Source organism: Polypterus senegalus, chromosome 15 (assembly GCF_016835505.1).
Source record: "Polypterus senegalus isolate Bchr_013 chromosome 15, ASM1683550v1, whole genome shotgun sequence".
Lineage (NCBI taxonomy): Eukaryota > Metazoa > Chordata > Cladistia > Polypteriformes > Polypteridae > Polypterus > Polypterus senegalus.
Window position 1 is genome coordinate 82,972,944 of NC_053168.1, and position 18,857 is coordinate 82,991,800.

General features: G+C 38.4%; 1 long non-coding RNA gene across 1 annotated transcript in view; it reads left to right on the top strand.

Annotated features, from left to right (window-relative positions):
- Window positions 1–1,085: 1,085 nt before the first annotated feature.
- The window catches only part of LOC120516020, a 40,415-nt gene continuing 22,643 nt past the window's right edge, over window positions 1,086–18,857 (top strand). The window contains exon 1 of the long non-coding RNA XR_005630756.1: window positions 1,086–1,132. This is a non-coding gene — a long non-coding RNA (uncharacterized LOC120516020). The remainder of the gene's footprint in view (window positions 1,133–18,857) is intronic.

Here is an 18,857-nt window from a genome sequence, read left to right on the forward strand (position 1 = left end):
CCTCCTAAGGCACTAAATGGTACATACAGTCATTTCAAAAAGTAATTATACCCAATGGAAACTCTTGACTTTTTCTACATATTTAAACATGTAAACAGTAGATCTTCATGCAAACTGTAGCTACTGATAATGGTGATATACTTGAATAAAACAGAAGGAAAATTTGCCTTTAAAATTTCTTATTTACAGAAATAATCGTAAATGTAATTATGTACTGTGGATCTGCTGGGGAAAAAGCAAGTACACCCTTGAATTTGCTATTGCCCATTTAGTAGGGATGACTTCTTGTAGGCATTTTGCATAACTGACCAACTGTTTTGGTAACATCGACTCAGTGAAATTTTTGACCACTCCACCTGCAAAATTCCTTCAGTTGCAAGATATTAGCAGGATTTCTTGCAGGTAGTGCCTGTTTCCCATTTCACATGCTCCCCCAACATTTCAATGGGATTCAAATCAAGGCTTTCAGTAGGCCAGCCCATAACCATCCATTTCTTCTTACTGGAGCCATTCCTTAGTGAATTTGCTAGTGTGCTTCTGATCATTATTGTACTGAAGGTTCCATTTGCAACTCAAATTCAACTTTCAAAGAGATGGCCTCACAATCTCCCGAAGTATACTTTGATATGAAGCAGAATTCACAGTTGACTTGATGAAGTTGCCCAGGCCTTGAGTCAGCAAAGTAACCCCAAACAATAACATTTCACCAACATGCTTCACAGATGGCATGAAGTTCTTCTCCTAAAATGGTGTCTTCGGTTTATACTTCTTCAGCTTCGGAAAGTATATTTTATAACCATCTAACCACTTCAAAGTTACTTTCTCATTAACAGTCCAGACAAGTTAAATCTATTAAAATGTACACATATTGTAATTTTTTAAAATGTTGCTCAATTGCTTTTAATGAGTTGTTTTACCTAAAAAGAATATTATAAATCTACCATAAATTTTCAGTAACATTGTTGTCGTTTTGTCTTTTTTTAACAGCAAATTTGGCAATTTAAAAATTCTGTAATCTATGATTTTTATAAGAAACCTTATCTATTTTGAGACATGTACTGCATAATGTTTAATTATGTTTTCTTAGGAAATAGACGAAGAGGTGAAAACATGGAGAAGGGAAATTGAAGAGGTACAGTAAATTATTATTTTTTTTATTGATGCATTTTTCCTCTCAATAAGACAATTTTGTATTTATAAAATAAAACACCATAGCAAACATAACCAAATTTTATATTATTTGTTTAATCTGATGATTAAAAAGCTTCAGACAGGGTTACTACCAGAAATAGGAACTGGGATACTCTTGCCCTCAAGATGGGTGTAGCCGCCTTTGCATAAGGTGAATTCAGGCACGGGTAAGACGCGTGTCAAAGAAATCTCTCAGTCCAAAAGTTTGTTTTTAAAAATATGTAGTGAAAGTTAAAGGCAAATAATCCATACAAGAATAAAAGGAAAAATAGTTACACACATAGAATAAAGGCAAAAAAAGGGAAAAATGTATCTTCTTTAAACTTAGTTTTTCTTATGCAGCTTTGGTTACTTCTGTACTTAAAGGTTATTTATTTCTTCTTCTGTATGCTTTAAACATACGGTTCAAACTCTTTTATTTTACGAGTTACTTCACACTCAAAAGATCCTTAGGCCGTTGGCACTTAGATATGCGCCAGGCTCAGTAGCGTGCATAAGCACGAACGCAAGCACAAAAAAGAATTCTTTCAAGGACACGGTTAAAAAACCGTATGCCTCTGTACCTTACACAAGGCAAGGCTAAACACTTACTGGAGAACATTGTTAACTCATAACTGTTAAGAAATGACAGGAAAATACCAACTCAATTCTATTCACGGGGGTTTTAGGAACCTCCCATATTTTATGCATTATCATCTAATAAATATTCATACATTTTATAGAACTAGGAAAATGGCTCTTACACATCCGGCCCCTATTTGTTTATGCTAGGGCAGAAATCAATTACTTAACTTTACTTAATAAGAGCCTTCAATACTTTACCAAACTTAAAACAAACCTTAAGAAGCTTAACTTAGTTTCTACTATAAAAACACAAATGTATAAACACAAGCACTAAATTTAAAAAGCTTTAAAATTAGGCATGCAAAAAGAAAATGAGTCATTTTAATCATTGTTGCTTCCTGGAGCAGGCACTGTTTGTTCACAAGTCTGTCCAGTGTGCTGGTCTGGATCTGCACACAAACTCTTCTGACTGCCCCTTTGCAATTGGTATTGTCTTTACCCAGGAGTTTCAGGTTGTAGCATCTTGTAATTACACCCACAATGTCCAATTTCTTTATGAACTTGTTGCATAATGAGAGTGGCAATATGTGAATTCTTCTGAATGATTGCAGAGTGGTTTGCCTCTTCTGGCATTGCTGATTTGCTGAGTCTTCTTAAGGCATAAGAGGCACAACTGGACGATGAAGTAACACCAAAAAGATGCACTGTCATTTTGTATTCCTCAAGTTCATTGTTTAGATTACCTTCGGGCCACCACAGAAAACGAAGAAGATCCATGTCTTTTTCTGGTACTTTCACTTGATAGAACATTGATTTAATGTCCGCCATGAGAGCGATTGGTTCCTCTCTGAATCTTGTAAGAACTCCAATGAGTGTATTAGTTAAATCAGGTCCTTTCAACAACTGTTCATTTAGAGAAAAACCTTGATAGGTGGCTGTACAATCAAACACTACTCTTATTTTGTTTTTCTTAGGATGGTATACTCCATGATGAGGGATGTACCATATTTTTTCATTTTCGAGGGTCCGCTGTTCAGTGGGTACCTTTATGGCATAACCTTTGTCTAAAATGTCTTTCATGAACGCTTTATAATCCTCATGAAACGTCGGATATCTTGTAAGTTTTCTTTTAAGTCCTATAGCACGTTGTTTTGCAATACAACGATTGTTTGGCACTTTAAGTGTTTCATCTTTAAAGGGCAGATTAATGCAATAATGTCCGTTCACTAGACTTGCAGTATCTGAGGCTATGCGCTTGAATTTAATGTCTTCTTGTGACATTTCCTCTTTTTCTTCACAGTCGCGTTCTGGAAAGGCTATATTGTATTGCTTGAGTAACATTTGTTCTACTTGCTTTATTGTTACACAATTGACTGAACATGTTTGCAGTCTTTCTTTTTCTTTAGGGATGTTCTCCCTTTTCACTGGTACAGAGTTCAGTGTGTACACTTTTGGTGTATCAAAAAATGTATTTTCTTCTATTCCACAGATTTGTAACTTCGTTAGGGCTGTACACTTTACTAATTTCTGACTATTTACTGAGTCTCTTTCTACAGCTGATGTAGATGTGAGACTTTCCTCCAGAAAGATTTAACTGCTTTTGCAGACTTTCAGTGCAAAATGTAGCTGAACTGTCAGAGTCTTTTAGAGCAGATGTTTCTACACATTTTTCACTCATTTTGGACTTAACTTGAACTGGAGTCACAGCTAAGACACACTCTTTACCGGCCCCGGTATCAGAACAAGTCTCTAATGGCTCAACAGAAATATGGGCAAAAGAAACGTTTTCCTCTTTAGGAAGTGTGACTTTATCGTCGGCGCCTTTTTCCTTATTCATATGCAGAATTACTGGATGTAACTGAGAGCATATTTGGCATTTAATCTTTTCTTCACAGACTTTACTAAAATGTCCTTGTTTAAGGCACTTAAAGCATAAGTCTTTAGATTTCAAAAAGTCAATTTTACTTTCATAAGTTAATGTCTGAATTGCACTGCATTCGTTAAGATCGTGATTTTCATTGCAAAAAAGACAGTGCTTACCACTTGTATGTCCAGCCGTCTCCGCCGTTTTGACTGAGGTGTTTGTATCCATTTTTTCGTCCGCTGCAGAAAAGTTTGTAACAAAGCTGCTTTCTCTCGGGACGCCTTTCAAGGGATTCTTCTCTTGGTCAGTTTTGTCCTTTTCCTTCTTGAAGGTATGACTTTGTGGAGCTGAGCTGTACGCAGGATCCAAAGCTGATGTTGGCTGTTCGTTAAGAAAGTTCAATGGATCGGCGAGAGGTGTTCGCCTGTTCTCCGTACTTTCAATACTCTGTACTTTGCATTGCCACGGTGCTAGTAGGTCTTGAGGAGGTTTGGAGACTTTAGTAGGAAGGCTATCCTTACTTTCAAATTGTTGTCCGCTTTGTAAGTTGGGCATAACATTTATACATAAAGTTCGCAGTATCGCTCTGTTCTTCTCCATCGTTTGGCTTTATTTGCGATCGCCCTTTTTCTTTTCTCATATAGGCATCGGCTTTCTGTAGCTGGTTTCCATAGAGACTTTCGAGTTTCTTTCTGGCATTTTGATAACCTTCTAACGGTGAGAAGTGTTTACAGAGATGAACCTTTAGTAAACTGCGCCAATAGGTCCAATTTATCTTGTGGATTCCTTGCCTCATCGATAGCTCGGTCAAATGCACTTATAAAGTCCACATATTTCAAGGGATCGCCGTCAGATATTGGGATCTTTTTGTGCGGCACATAAGGTGTTTGAGTCTTATACTGTTGTTCTTTCTGTTGATTGTAGCGCTTATCATAAAGTGATTGTTGAAGAGGTGCTGGCGCTTTATTTTGCTGATCATAAAGCGATTGCTGAGGATTTTTGCTTTCATTCGTATTTGTAAAGTTGTAACTGTTCGCATCTGGTTTCTGGCTCAGTATATTTGGACTGCGATTGAGCCCTTTAAGTGCTTTTAATTTCGATTCGGATTCTGCAATAGCTGCCTCTAAAGCCAATTGATCTCTCTTAGCTTTTAATTGAGCTTCTTCAGCTTTTCTTTTAGCTTTCAGCTGCATTTCTTCCAAATCTAGTGCCTGTTGCTTTCTTTGGTTTTCTGCTTTAGCCAACAGCACGGCATGTGCTACCTCTTGAGATCTGATGGCGCTCTTGGGAGTCCCGGCTGAACTTGTACTACGTTTAGATTTTGCGGAGATTTGGGAGGTTTTGGCTGAATTTACAGCCGAACTTATGACTTTTACTTTGAATGGAAACCTGTGAGACACTATCTTCTGGAGAGACGTCAGGAAAGTCATTCGTCGTTCTGTAATCCTTGAATTGGTTAGCCGAAAAGTCGGGCTGCTGGTTGAGGCTTATATTTTGACGTACTTCAAAGACCCATTCCATCGTATTTTCTGAAAATGTGCGAAAAATTTCCATTTTAGCATGAAAGTCTTTTTGTAGCATTTTCCGTATATCTTCATTGCTTTGGAGGGATAAGAGCTTGTCAATTAACCTTTTATATTCAATTCTCTGGTTAAAGAACAAGTTCTTGATGATCGATTGTATAGTTTCACAGTTAAATTCATTTTTTTTTAATTCCTTCACAGCCTTCATCACACTAGATAATTGTTTGTATTTGCAGTCTATTTCAGATTGAAGTTTAGATGTTAATGAATTGGACGGCTTTATGTCATCATCAACATGATCCTCCATTGAAACATCCTGATCGTTGTGACTTCCACTCACACCACTGTTACTTTCAATGGGGGTTCGAAATGTTCTTTGGCTCCCGGACTCAGATGCCATGGCGTTCAAAGGCGTTGAAAATGCATTCTTGCTTTCTTTTATGATCCAAGGCAATTTTAAACTTTCAGTCCTAGGCAGGTTCAGATCTTAAGCAGGTTTCAAAACTTCAGGCAGGTTTTTTAACTTTAGTGTAGCCGCCTTTGCATAAGGTGAATTCAGGCACGGGTAAGACGTGTGTCAAAGAAATCTCTCAGTCCAAAAGTTTGTTTTTAAAAATATTTAGTGAAAGTTAAAGGCAAATAATCCATACAAGAATAAAAGGAAAAATAGTTACACACATAGAATAAAGTCAAAAAAAGGGAAAAATGTATCTTCTTTAAACTTAGTTTTTCTTATGAAGCTTTGGTTACTTCTGTACTTAAAGGTTATTTATTTCTTCTTCTGTATGCTTTAAACATACGGTTCAAACTCTTTTATTTTACGAGTTACTTCACACTCAAAAGATCCTTAGGCCGTTGGCACTTAGATATGCGCCAGGCTCAGTAGCGTGCATAAGCACGAACGCAAGCACAAAAAAGAATTCTTTCAAGGACACGGTTAAAAAACCGTATGCCTCTGTACCTTACACAAGGCAAGGCTAAACACTTACTGGAGAACATTGTTAACTCATAACTGTTAAGAAATGACAGGAAAATACCAACTCAATTCTATTCACGGGGGTTTTAGGAACCTCCCATATTTTATGCATTATCATCTAATAAATATTTATACATTTTATAGAACTAGGAAAATGGCTCTTACAATGGGCATTAATCTTCTGCATTTGATTGATTGATTCTGCACTGGGAAATCGGAGGTGAAGGTTTTCACTCCAGAGGAGTATGCTCTCGCCTACCGACAGAAGGTAGTCTCTTTTGTTGGTCACTCATTCCATGAAAAATGAGTTATTTGTCTTGTAGCCTGTTTTGCAACCGTAGTCAATTACATAAACCACGTGTCTCTATGTCAAAATTTCAGAATTCAAACCACAACACTCATGTAGAGTATTAGAGCCAGCACAGCTATCTTACTAATCACCACTAATAAAACAGATATAGCAGAAAAAAAAGTATGTTGTGAATAAAGAACAATTGTTAACCTCCTCGTTCCCATGCAAAGTAATATTCATGCATTATTTATTACTATCAGTAATAATGTTTCCATAGACAATTAACATAATTTGCGAGAAATTAATTGTACAATGAAGTTTTTCCAGATAGTTGCCTATGCTTCTGCTCAGTCAAATTTGTAATACTTGGTTGAAAGGCTGAAGCAGTAAATCACCAGGGGCCTCATGTATAACGGCGTGCGTAGAACTCGCACTATAACATGGCGTAAGCACAAAAGCCGAAATGTGCTTACGCACAGAAAAATCCAGATGCAGCAATCTGTGCGTACTCCAACTTCCACGTTCTTCCGCTACATAAATCCCAATCAGCGTGAAAACTAACGCTTGTGCACGCGCTTTATGTAATGCCCCAACTCCTCCCACAATTACGCCTCTTTGAATATGCAAATCAATATAAATCGCCCTTAAGCGCAGCCTTCTGTGAAAAGACAATGGGAAAAGCACGGGGGAAAATATAAGAATTTCAGCGAATACCAAGTGGAGGCAAAGGAAAAACATACTATTTGTTCAAATAAACCGTGGTATAATCAACAAAAGGAAGTTGATCGAGTGACATAGCGTGTTGGAGAAACTTGAAAGCTTACATTCACAAAATCGCACAGTGCTGGAAATAAAAAAGAAGTCACATATCAAAGTCGCCGTGAAAAGCCGAGTTGTAAGCCCATTGTCTGAGTGTCATATGAAAGCTTATTAGGGTACAGAGAAAAAAGGCACACGGTGGGGAAAAAGCACGAAATGTCAACTTCAATCTCGACATTTCCACTTTAATCACGTAGTTTATTTTGTCATTAAAGTAGAACTTCATAAACTTCATCTTAAAATCGTTTAATTAACCAGTTTCTCAAATCACATCGTAATTAAAGTAGCACGTTAAATGCTTTGTTTTGTATTTGATCTTCTATGTGCCTATGTGTGTGAATCACTACTTGCTTCTTAAACCGGCTCTCTTCCTCCAACTGGACACAGAGTCCATTACATTCGTGCTATTACAGCTCTCTAAATAACTAAAATGCTTAGATGTATACGTGATGTCATTTTCATGATGATAGGAGTTAAAGCACTTTATTAAACATGTGTTTCACTTGGATGAAATAATTTATTGCAGCAGTACTCAGGGGCGGCTCTAGGCTTGTGGTGGCACTGGGCAGAGGAAGAATCGGTGGCTCCTTCGCCCGCCAATGTCAGTAAGGTAGCTTATGCACGGTGGATGGCCACGTCCGTTGCAGACATTGCATAGCCGCCTCGTGCTCATGACACAAGCATTTTAACTTTTGCCGAAATTTGTCGCTGCGTTTTTAGCTGTGTTATTTTCTCTTTCTGTTATATATTCAATATATATTGGCGTAGCCGTCACTGCAGTCAGTGCTTTTCTTTCCCCAAGTAACCGATCGCCATACAGTCAGCTCTGTAATAGACGTTAAGCCATCTGTAAGCTTAGCGCCGATTCTTCAAAACGTTTAAAGAACATTGAAATATCTTCGTAGTACATGTTTAATTATTCTATCCTTAACAACACTCCCAGTGAAGAATATAGATTATTTAAATGAATTTGAAGTTTTATCTGTATAATTTAACAAACATATTTTGCTGCATTTCACCTTAAAAATGATATCGTCATCATATGTAAATACGCGCTTTATAAAGTGGCTCAGGTTGTGCGATATTATAACTGTAGTGCAAGTTTACAGTGGGGTGATTGTACTTATAAGTACAAACTGTTCCACAAGGAGCAATTGATTGAGTGCATTTAAAGTTCTTGGGATTAAACTGTTTCTGAACCACGAGGTCTGTACAGGAAAGGCTTTAAAACGTTTTGCAGTGGCTGAGACAGCGTGTCCTTGAAGCTATATACCGATAATTCTCTTTCCGATCAGCTGCTGCTGTGATTCACACTCAGATACAGTGATATAAATACTCCGAGTCGTGCAGTGAGAGTAATATGGAAAAAGATGATCCGCTGTGGCAACTCCTAATGAGAGGAGCTGAAAGAAGAAGTAGAAAAATAAGAAGAAGAGGAAGGTGCAGTGAGAGTAACAACGCTAAAGCAGTTATGGTATTTGGAATACTATGGCTGTTCCCTGGACCATTATATTGTTACGAGTTAATTACAATCAGATGCATTACACTAATAAACAATATGCGGTTAGTTTCAGTGTATTTATAAAGCCACGTCATGAAAATAATGAGTAATCACACAGGAACAGTACCATTGCTTTGACGCTGGGTGCTGCCAGACTGCGAAACCGAGCAGAGAACTTGCGTACGACAAGGCATGAGGTACCGTGGAAAAGTGCGTGGCTTTACGCCAAGTGTAGGTTTTATACATCGCGATTTGAACGTGGAAAAGTTCTTACGCAACATTTCTGTGCATACGCACCGTTTATACACGAGGCCCCAGGGGCTTCATGTATAACAAAGTGCGTAAAATTCAGAATAAAACATGGCGTATGGACAAAAATAGAAATGTGCGTATGCACAAATAATTCCAGATGCATAAAACGCCAAGTTCCACGCGCTTCCCCTTTATAAATCCCAACAGATGTGATATTTAACGAAAGTGCTTTATAGCCCTACTGGACTCCATCCAGAATTTTAAACATCTGAATATGCAAATCAACATACATATCCCCTTCCATTCAGTATTTTATTAAAAGTCAATGGCAAATGCATGTGTAAAAAAAGAAGATTTTCACCAAATGCCAAGTGTAGATCCTGCTCAGTGAAGCTGAGTGAAGCAAAAATGTACTTTTTGGTGGCATAGGCAGTGGCGTGAGCAACAAAAGGAACGTGATGGAATGACACTCGAAAGTTCAAGTTCAGAAAGTTGCACAGTACCCGAAATAAAAAAAGAAGTGATAAGATGTCAAAGTCGACCCACTGTCTGGGTGTCATAAGGCACAGGTGTCAAACTCCAGGCCTGGAGGGCCGCAGTGGGTGCAGGTTTTCTTTCTAACCCATTTCCTAATCAGAGTCCAGTTTTCACTGCTAATTAACTTCTTTTCCCTCTATTTTAATAGCCATGTTTTTAAGGATTAAGTCTTCTGAATTGATTCTTTTCTTCATTAAATGACAGCCAAACAGAAATGAGACGTGAAACGAGCCAACAGATGACCAGCTAAATTGGGGGTTCAAACTCCAACCAGTTCCTTAATGAGAAGCTGATTCCTGCTGTTAATTAAACTAGTTATTCAATTTCATGGCTCGTTGCTGCTCTCTTTTTGCCACAGCAGACATTTCCAAAACTGTTTATATTCTGTTTTTTTCTAAGAACTCCTAAAATGTTTTGGTAACCTGAGGGATCAACCTTACTGAGACCTTCATCTTTATTTTCAGATTTTGTTTGATGGGTACAGGTGAGGTCATGTCCTGCTTGTTTTATGTCTCATTACTGCCCGGCTGCTAATTAAGGTGAAAAACAACTAAGGGGCCTGAGTCAAGCTAATTAAAGCTAAGGCTAAAGAAGTGAATTAGCATCAAAAACTGGTCACGAATTAAGAAGATGGTTAGAATGAAAACCTGCAGCCATTGCGGCCCTCCAGGACTGGAGTTCGACACCCCTGTCATAAGGACGCGTATTAGGGCGCATAGAAAAGAAAAAAAAATAGCAACAGTAAAGAAGAAAGAGATCGATATGTTGACTGAAATCTGAAAATTTTCACCTTAATATTGTACTTTATTTTGTCATTAAAGTAGAACATCGTAACCTTCACCTTAAAATCAATGTTTAATTTAGTAGAATTTCTCAAATCCCATCGTAACTTAAGCAGCACGTTAAATACTTTGTATTGTATGTGTGTCAATCACTTTGTACTTCTTAAACGGTCTTTCTCTTTCACACATGGGAGAGCAAAGGCACTGATCACCACACAGAATACATTACATTTATTATATTACAGCTCTCTCAATATTTTAAAATACTAATATGTATATTTGATGTCATTTTCAGGAAGAAATGCATTAAAGCACGTACTAAACATGGGGACACAGTGGGGCAGTGGTAGCACCCCGTCCAAGACTTGTTCCTGACTCCTCACTCCATCCAGAATAATTCCTACCTCCACCCCATCCAGAATTGCTTGTGCCACCCCCGTCCAGGGACTTGTCCTGTTTCCAGTAAGATACTTGCTGGAACGCACGCGACCCTGGATGAAATAATTTATTGTAGGAGTACTGTGTCTTTCAAATGTACCAACCCCCAATTTCTGTCCTTCCATTTTTCTTCACCACATGACCAATCCCCACAATAGCTCTGTATTAAATGTATACCCAGCCGTAAGCTTAGAACGCAGATTCTTCAAAACTGTTAAGGAACATTGAGAAATCTTGATAATACATGTTTAATTATTCCATCCATTTATCTATCCAGGGTCAAGCCAGTCCCAGGAGGCCTACAACAGAAGGGAGGAGCAATCCCTGGATAGGGCGCCAGCTCATCACTACCACTGTGCCTCACATGTTAAATTATTAACAGGATTCGTTATTTAAATGCAGTTAATAATTTATCTGTAGAATGTAATATACAGTAGACCCCCGTGAAGTCGTGGTGCAGAGTTCGCAGCCTCAGTCGTTACTGGATTTTTCCTAAGAACCTAACTAATAATTGTTAGTGGAAACCACAAATATCCTGCACAATTTTCATGGCTTTTCTCGTTGCAATACTGTACTGTAGTGAGAACAGGAAGCAACCGTAGAGGTAAACGTGGCTTGGGATGGTGAAAGTAGCCAATAGAATTTGAAACTGCAACTCCCAACAGTCCGTGCAGTGGCTCTGATTGGTCTTCTGCTGAGGGTGCAGGGGCTGTTAGGGGTCAAAGGATGTCAGCGCGGCTTTTAAAAAGGGGGCCAGTGACCAAATGCAAAGAAAAAAGTAGTTATAATTTGTGTTTCAAGGTTCTGTCTGTCTGCCTTCTTTTGGGTTACTTGTACTTATTCGTTTTGTCCTGGATCGTTTTGTGAGTGGCGTCTGGATTGTCTGCCTGTGTACGTGAGAACTGTAACTAGATACATGGCCATCCTGTGAAGAAAGGAATGCTCCTAAACCCGTCCACCCATCTTCACCATTTCAGGAACTACCGGAAGGACTATCTTTACATTCCCATTCAATGTTTGGATCTCTGGACTATCTATGTTCATCATTACATTTCATCCGTTGCCAATTTTCATGGACTTTACTGTGTGTGTTTTTTTTGTGCTTTGTTGTATTTAATGTGTAATCGCCATAATTGGAACAGAGGTGGTATTTGCTTTGTTTTTGTCTCTGTTTGTGAGTGCGTGTAGGTTGGGCCAAGGCTGGGTGCGTCCCTGGAATCTCCACCATAAAAATAAATAAATAACCATTTTCTCGACAGTATGAATCTTAGTGGCACCTGACCGCTACAGTGTTATTCATTTCTCCTTGCTGCTGATTGACTGCTGCCCTGTGATGCATCTCCAGTTGAGTGTTTATGTATTTTCCGTTTTGTTCCTCTTAATCCTTAAACCTCCACAACCGGCTATAGTCGGGTCCTGCGTGCTGGCAAATGGCACTGGGAAACGAGTATACTCTGCGACGTACATTCATTGAACGGCACAACCGGCTATAGTCGGGCTGATTTGTCAGTGCCTTACATTCGTTGAGCAGCCAGCTCATGACCAGTGCCACTGCCTGCAGTACTGCAGCCTCACTGTCTCTGGGTTTCAGCCGCTGCACTAGACTAGCCTGCCAGCATCAGCGTTGGCCTCTGTGTGCTTCTGTGCAGCCAATTTAAGCGCAGTTGACTTGGTGGTTTACTGAATTTCATCAATGGCATCAGTTGCACTTTGTACATATTGTTCCAGTAGTTTTTAAAATAGTGTTTACAGTTCACTTGCAGCGTGTAAAATTATCTGTGTTGCAGTAATTGCGGTTCTCTTTGCATGGAAAAAAAATCTGATCCATTAAAATTTAACTTTATCTTTGTGACGTCTACTTAAAAAGTGCAGCATAAAAGTATTTGGCATCCAGGGATGCATTAACCCCAAGTATTTTGCAGTTTAAGGGTTAAAGCACCAAGGTGCCACCGAAACACCCTGCACCTTCTAAGGCTTCTGGCAATGAAAACGCGCTTGCATAAATTACAGATTTGCAGTTTTTCACAATTCGCGGCTGCTCTAGCAACGTAACCCCCGTGAATTTTGAGTGTGTACTGTACATACTTTAATGCTTTTCATCAAAAAATATCAAATATACATTCTAGTATTCAAACAGCTCACAGCTCCAAGAGGATAGCTCTTAGAAATCTAAATTGACTTGAAGCCAGTAATCATCATATATAAAATATGCACTCTTCTATCGAATTCCTTAGTTGTCATTGTATTGTACAGTAAGATTCAATATACAAATCCTCCATAAATGTATTTTCCTATGAAATAATAATAATAATTATAACAATGAAAAATATACCAGATTAAAGAATAAGTACAACAATACAACATAAAAAAATACTGCAGATAGTACACATGGCTCATAAAGTGGCACAGGTTGAGCAATATTACAGTTGTAGAGTTAATAGTGAGGAAACTGTAATTATAAGTAGAAACTGTTCTAACCTGGAGCACTTGATAGACAGATTGATTATGTTTATAGCTCTTGTGTTGAAACTGTTTCTGAGCCTTGAGGTCCATGAAGGAAAAGCTGTGAAGCGTTTGCCAGATAAGAGAAGTTTGCATAACCGTGTTTGTAAGGTGAGGGGCTTCTGTTAAATTGTGCGTGGCTTTACGCCAAGTTTAGTTTTTATACATCTCAAAGAGTGCGTGGAAACGGAGGTACGCAACATTTTTGTGAGTACACATTGTTTATACATGAGGCCCCAGAACTTGTGTATGGTGAGCATCCCTTACTGTAAATATGTGCTTCAATTTAATTTTCATAGTGGAAAACAGTATCTTCTGTGCATGTGTACTGCTCAAAAGACATATCATCGTCTTTAAGAGGGTAGATGTCTCTGAAAATGAGCAAAGTTTTTCTCAAAGAATCTGACTGATCCTGGCTTGGTCTCCTTTTGCACCCCTGAATAACAGCTTTAGCTGAAAATTCAACGACAGTCAATAAGAGAAAGTGCCTTCAAACAGTTTAAATGTGACATTGTGTCTTCTGACAACAGTGGGTCATAGAGCATAGTGCTGCCTCTTTTGTGGTAACAGTATACCTTCTCTACCCAATGACTAGTAATATTTTGTAACAAGGATTGGCATGCTGGGAACTGAGTAAAGTTATTCCCTTAAAGTCGTCTTCTCCAAAGTTTTATTTTGATGATGAATGTTTTCACAGTGCTGTATATTACTGCAATAAGTTGGTATGGACCTTGCAACTTAAGATGAACTGCATTCAGTTCCTGTGTTATTTACACAAGGAAGTAGAAATACATCAACCATTTGTTGTCTGAAATATCTTGTTTGCCCTCTTCCATAACTATTTTGATTTCTGATCTTAAATCAAGAAACTTTTCCACGTGTTTTCTCTGCTTAGCCAGAGCACCCCTGTGAGGTAAAGGACATCTCCATGGTAGCTCAACAAAACAGCGTGGCATAAATATACTTGGTGACATAAAGTCAAAGGAAAGATGCAGGCAGGGACAAGTGCAGAAAGATAATGTTACACCCTCCCCCACCCATCATTTCAGACACTCACTGTGAAGAAGTGCATAAATTTAATTTAAATGGCCATTAAATACAATAAGAAGGGTTTACCTACACTTTAATTATTATTAGTATAATAATGTTTCTGCCAACTGGAGAACCCTCTTGGTAATATTTTCTCCACCTCCATGTACAGTGACAAAAGTCTGCTTTATTTTGTCCTCAGACAGTGATATACGCATAATTTTTTCTGGGTAGCATTTATGAGAAATGACTGATTGATAGCACAGAGTGTTTAGAGGTACATCCAGTTCTAATATTCAGATCATATTCTAGAAGGGACTCAATGACTTTTGTTTTTAAATGTACCTTGAATACAACTTGCAATCTGAAAGTGTTTCCAAACCACTTAAGAAAATCAACTAATAGCAACAAGACTATGAAAGCTGCATTGCTGCAAAGAAATATCTTTAGACACATTTAAAACCCCTTCACAGTTAGAAGCTATATTATCATAGTATTTCCCTCTACTTCCCTTTAACTGTCTTCTTCAAGGGTAAGTGTACTCGTCAAGTTCGTTACCAGGATGGTCTACTGTTGCACCTTAACATTAACACACGCATACTTAGGTATAAGGATACACATAGAAACTCATGCCCTACGCATGACAGGCATACAGCTGGTTAATCTCTAGCACTTTAAACCACACAGGTGCCTTATGAATACCACAACTTGTCACTCTCTTAGTACTTCATGAGAATTATATACACACAGACCCTAACCACAACAGTGCCCCATGAATGACACACACACAGATGGTTAAGATCTGACAATTTAAACCACACAAGTGCATTAGGAATAACACAGCCTGTCACTCTCTCAGCACTTCAAGAGACTTACTTACAGTGCATCCGGAAAGTATTCACAGCGCATCACTTTTTCCACATTTTGTTATGTTACAGCCTTATTCCAAAATGGATTAAATTTCTTTTGTTTTCCTCAGAATTCTACACACAACACCCCATAATGACAACGTGAAAAAAGTTTACTTGAGGTTTTTGCAAATTTATTAAAAATAAAAAAACTGAGAAATCATTACATGTACATAAGTATTCACAGCCTTTGCTCAATACTTTGTCGATGCACCTTTGGCAGCAATTATAGCCTCAAGTCTTTTTGAATATGATGCCACAAGCTTGGCACACCTATCCTTGGCCAGTTTCGCCCATTCCTCTTTGCAGCACCTCTCAAGCTCCATCAAGTTGGATGGGAAGCGTCGGTGCACAGCCATTTTAAGATCTCTCCAGAGATGTTCAATCGAATTCAAGTCTGGGCCACTCAAGGACATTCACAGAGTTGTCCTGAAGCCACTACTTTGATATGTTGGCTGTGTGCTTAGGGTCGTTGTCCTGCTGAAAGATGAACCGTCGCCCCAGTCTGAGGTCAAGAGCGCTCTGGAGCAGGTTTTCATCCAGGATGTCTCTGTACATTGCAGTCATTGTTGTCATTTTTCCCTTTATCCTGACTAGTCTCCCAGTTCCTGCGGCTGAAAAACATCCCCACAGCATGATGCTGCCACCACGCTTCATTGTAGGGATGGTACTGGCCTGATGATGAGCGGTGCCTGGTTTCCTCCAAACGTGACGCCTGGCATTCACACCAAAGAGTTCAATCTTAGTCTCATCAGACCAGAGAATTTTGTTTCTCATGGTCCGAGAGTCCTTCAGGTGCCTTTTGGCAAACTCCAGGCGGGCTGCCATGTGCCTTTTACTAAGAAGTGGCTTCTGTCTGGCCACTGTACCATACAGGCCTGATTAGTGGATTGCTGCAGAGATGGTTGTCCTTCTGGAAGGTTCTCCTCTATCCACAGAGGACCTCTGGAGCTATGACAGAGTGACCATTGGGTTCTTGATCACTTCCCTGACTAAGGCCCTTCTCCCCCGATTGCTCAGTTTAGATGGCCGGCCAGCTCTAGGAAGAGTCCTGGTGGTTTCGAACTTCTTCCACTTACGGATGATGGAGGCCACTGTGCTCATTGGGACCTTCAAAGCAGCAGAAATATTTCTGTAACCTTCCCCAGATTTGTGCCTCGAGACAATCCTGTCTCGGAGGTCTACAGACAATTCCTTTGACTTCATGCTTGGTTTGTGCTCTGACATGAACTGTCAACTGTGGGACCTTCTATAGACAGGTGTGTGCCTTTCCAAATCATGTCCAATCAACTGGATTTACCACAGGTGGACTCCAATTAAGCTGCAGAAACATCTCAAGGATGATCAGGGGAAACAGGATGCACCTGAGCTCAATTTTGAGCTTCATGGCAAAGGCTGTGAATACTTATGTACATGTGCTTTCTCAGTTTTTTTTATTTTTAATAAATTTGCAAAAATCTCAAGTAAACCTTTTTCATGTTGTCATTATGGGGTGTTGTATGTAGAATTCTGAGAAAAAAAAAGAATTTAATCCATTTTGGCATAAGGCTGTAACATAACAAAATGTGGAAAAAGTGATGCTCTATGAATACTTTCCGGGTGCACTGTATTATGGGTACAAACACAATACGATGTTTTAATGATATCTCAGACCTAAATATTACTTTTGCTGTACAAGAATCAACAATTTAAACAATTTAAACATACAAAGGCTCAGCATCCTTGACTATAGGCCATTTTTCAGCCAGGAATGCCATACTTTACATACTGTTCTTTACATACTTTACATACTTCTGAGTGGAGTTTGCACCCTCAGCCTTAATAAACCTCGCAGAAAAGAGGTAATGGCAAAGCTCTGGCTGCACCAGGTGCTCAAAGAAATCTACCTCATTACTTCAATCACTCTAAACATTAAGACAAGGCATAGAAAGTTAAAAGCAGCATGGTATTTAGTACAGAAATAATAATACCAGTCGAACAAAGAATAACAGAAAGTAGGACTGATAGTAAAGTCTGGATATATATAGTCTTTAGAAAAAGCTTACGAAAAAGTAAAGATGACAAGGATGAATGTCGTAGGCAGCTTGTGATCTAGCACTCACAGTTGTTCATTATAGATTTTTCTGACGAACAGATGAAAATGGCCGCATGCTGCCGACACCCTCTCCTGACATCGCTCTGTTCTCTTCTCCTAACGTCTTTGTCTCTTCTTCTTTATTATACTACCAGGGTTTCACAACACATAATTGTTGCATGCACCTGGATTGGCTGGCTGTCAATATGAAGGATGAATTTTGCTCAAACTCTTTAATCGATCTTTTCCCAAGTAATAAAGTTTTTTGATGTTGCCTGAGGTATCGGCATGTCATCCTTTCCAAGGCTGTAAACCAAATTGTTGTCCCAGATGTCCATTCATAAAGTAATCAATAGCCTGAGGTATCGGCAAGTCTTATTTCCCAGGCTGTAAAACCAATTTAGCACTATGTTATGAACAACTTCTATAAAAGTGAGGTATAAGTGAAGAGGATATGCTTTTTATATTATAATACCTATAACAAGTGTCCTGCATCTGAATTCATCTTGTTGGGATTGAACAAAATATAATAAAAATATAGAATAATTTGTAGATTTTCTACACCATAACAGAAGCTCAGTACTGTTATTGTTTATTGTAATCTATAAGTCAGTGGCAACTGAAGTAATATTTGGTAATAATATAGTTACAGGATGTTGTTCTTTAGATATAGAGTACAGTTAGTAAGAGGGCTTTAAAAATTCCACTATTACAGTCTTCAGTCTAGGATTTGAACCAAGAACATTGAAACTGTGAGACACTAACCCTCAGGCTGCCATTATACTATTTTGTTTATGTAAATATCCAAAGGTTTAATGAAGCTCAGATATCTCAAAAAACAAGGCACTTTCTTCCATGAAGTCAGGGACAAATGAAAAGCTGCTGTAACAAAGCAGAGGTTGAACAGATGTAAAGCACATGTAAAACAGCTAATTGATTAAATTAAAGCTAACAGCTTATTTTACTCTTGTAATTTTAACAAAGTCTGACCTAGATTTATTTAAAATATTTTACAATTTATTCAGTATATATTTTGGTTATTAACACTAATACATTTAATTAGATCATATTAAGTGAAAAAATTTACTTTAAAAAATCCACTTATTCATTTTATTAACTTCTTTTAAAAGAACATTTTTTACAAAGAGCTGGGTCAACGAAAGCTTGAAAAGTTTTCCTGCAGAACGTAATAAACTGGTCCTTTAATATTTCCTGACTATGGCATACTGTAAATGCACAAATTCATATAACATTAGGATGATTTCTAACTGGTTTAAATGTAGTACAAGTGAATTATCATGAGTTACTGTAGGTGCTACAAATATGAACGAAAGGCATATAATAACCAGCCAAAAGTTAAGAGAGGCTCTCAAATCTGCAAACTTATCTACCACACGTTTTTGACCAATGCAGCACTCTACACAGCTCAGTGCAGAAAAGATGTCTGCTATTACACTGTCAGAGGAAACCAGGTTTCTGAGAGCAGTAACACATTTAACAATGAAACTTTGTAATGGTTATCATTTGTATTTGATGTCAGTTGGAGCTACCCAATGGTTGACGATAAAGTAAATATAAAAGATATTGTTGATTGGCTCCAATCAT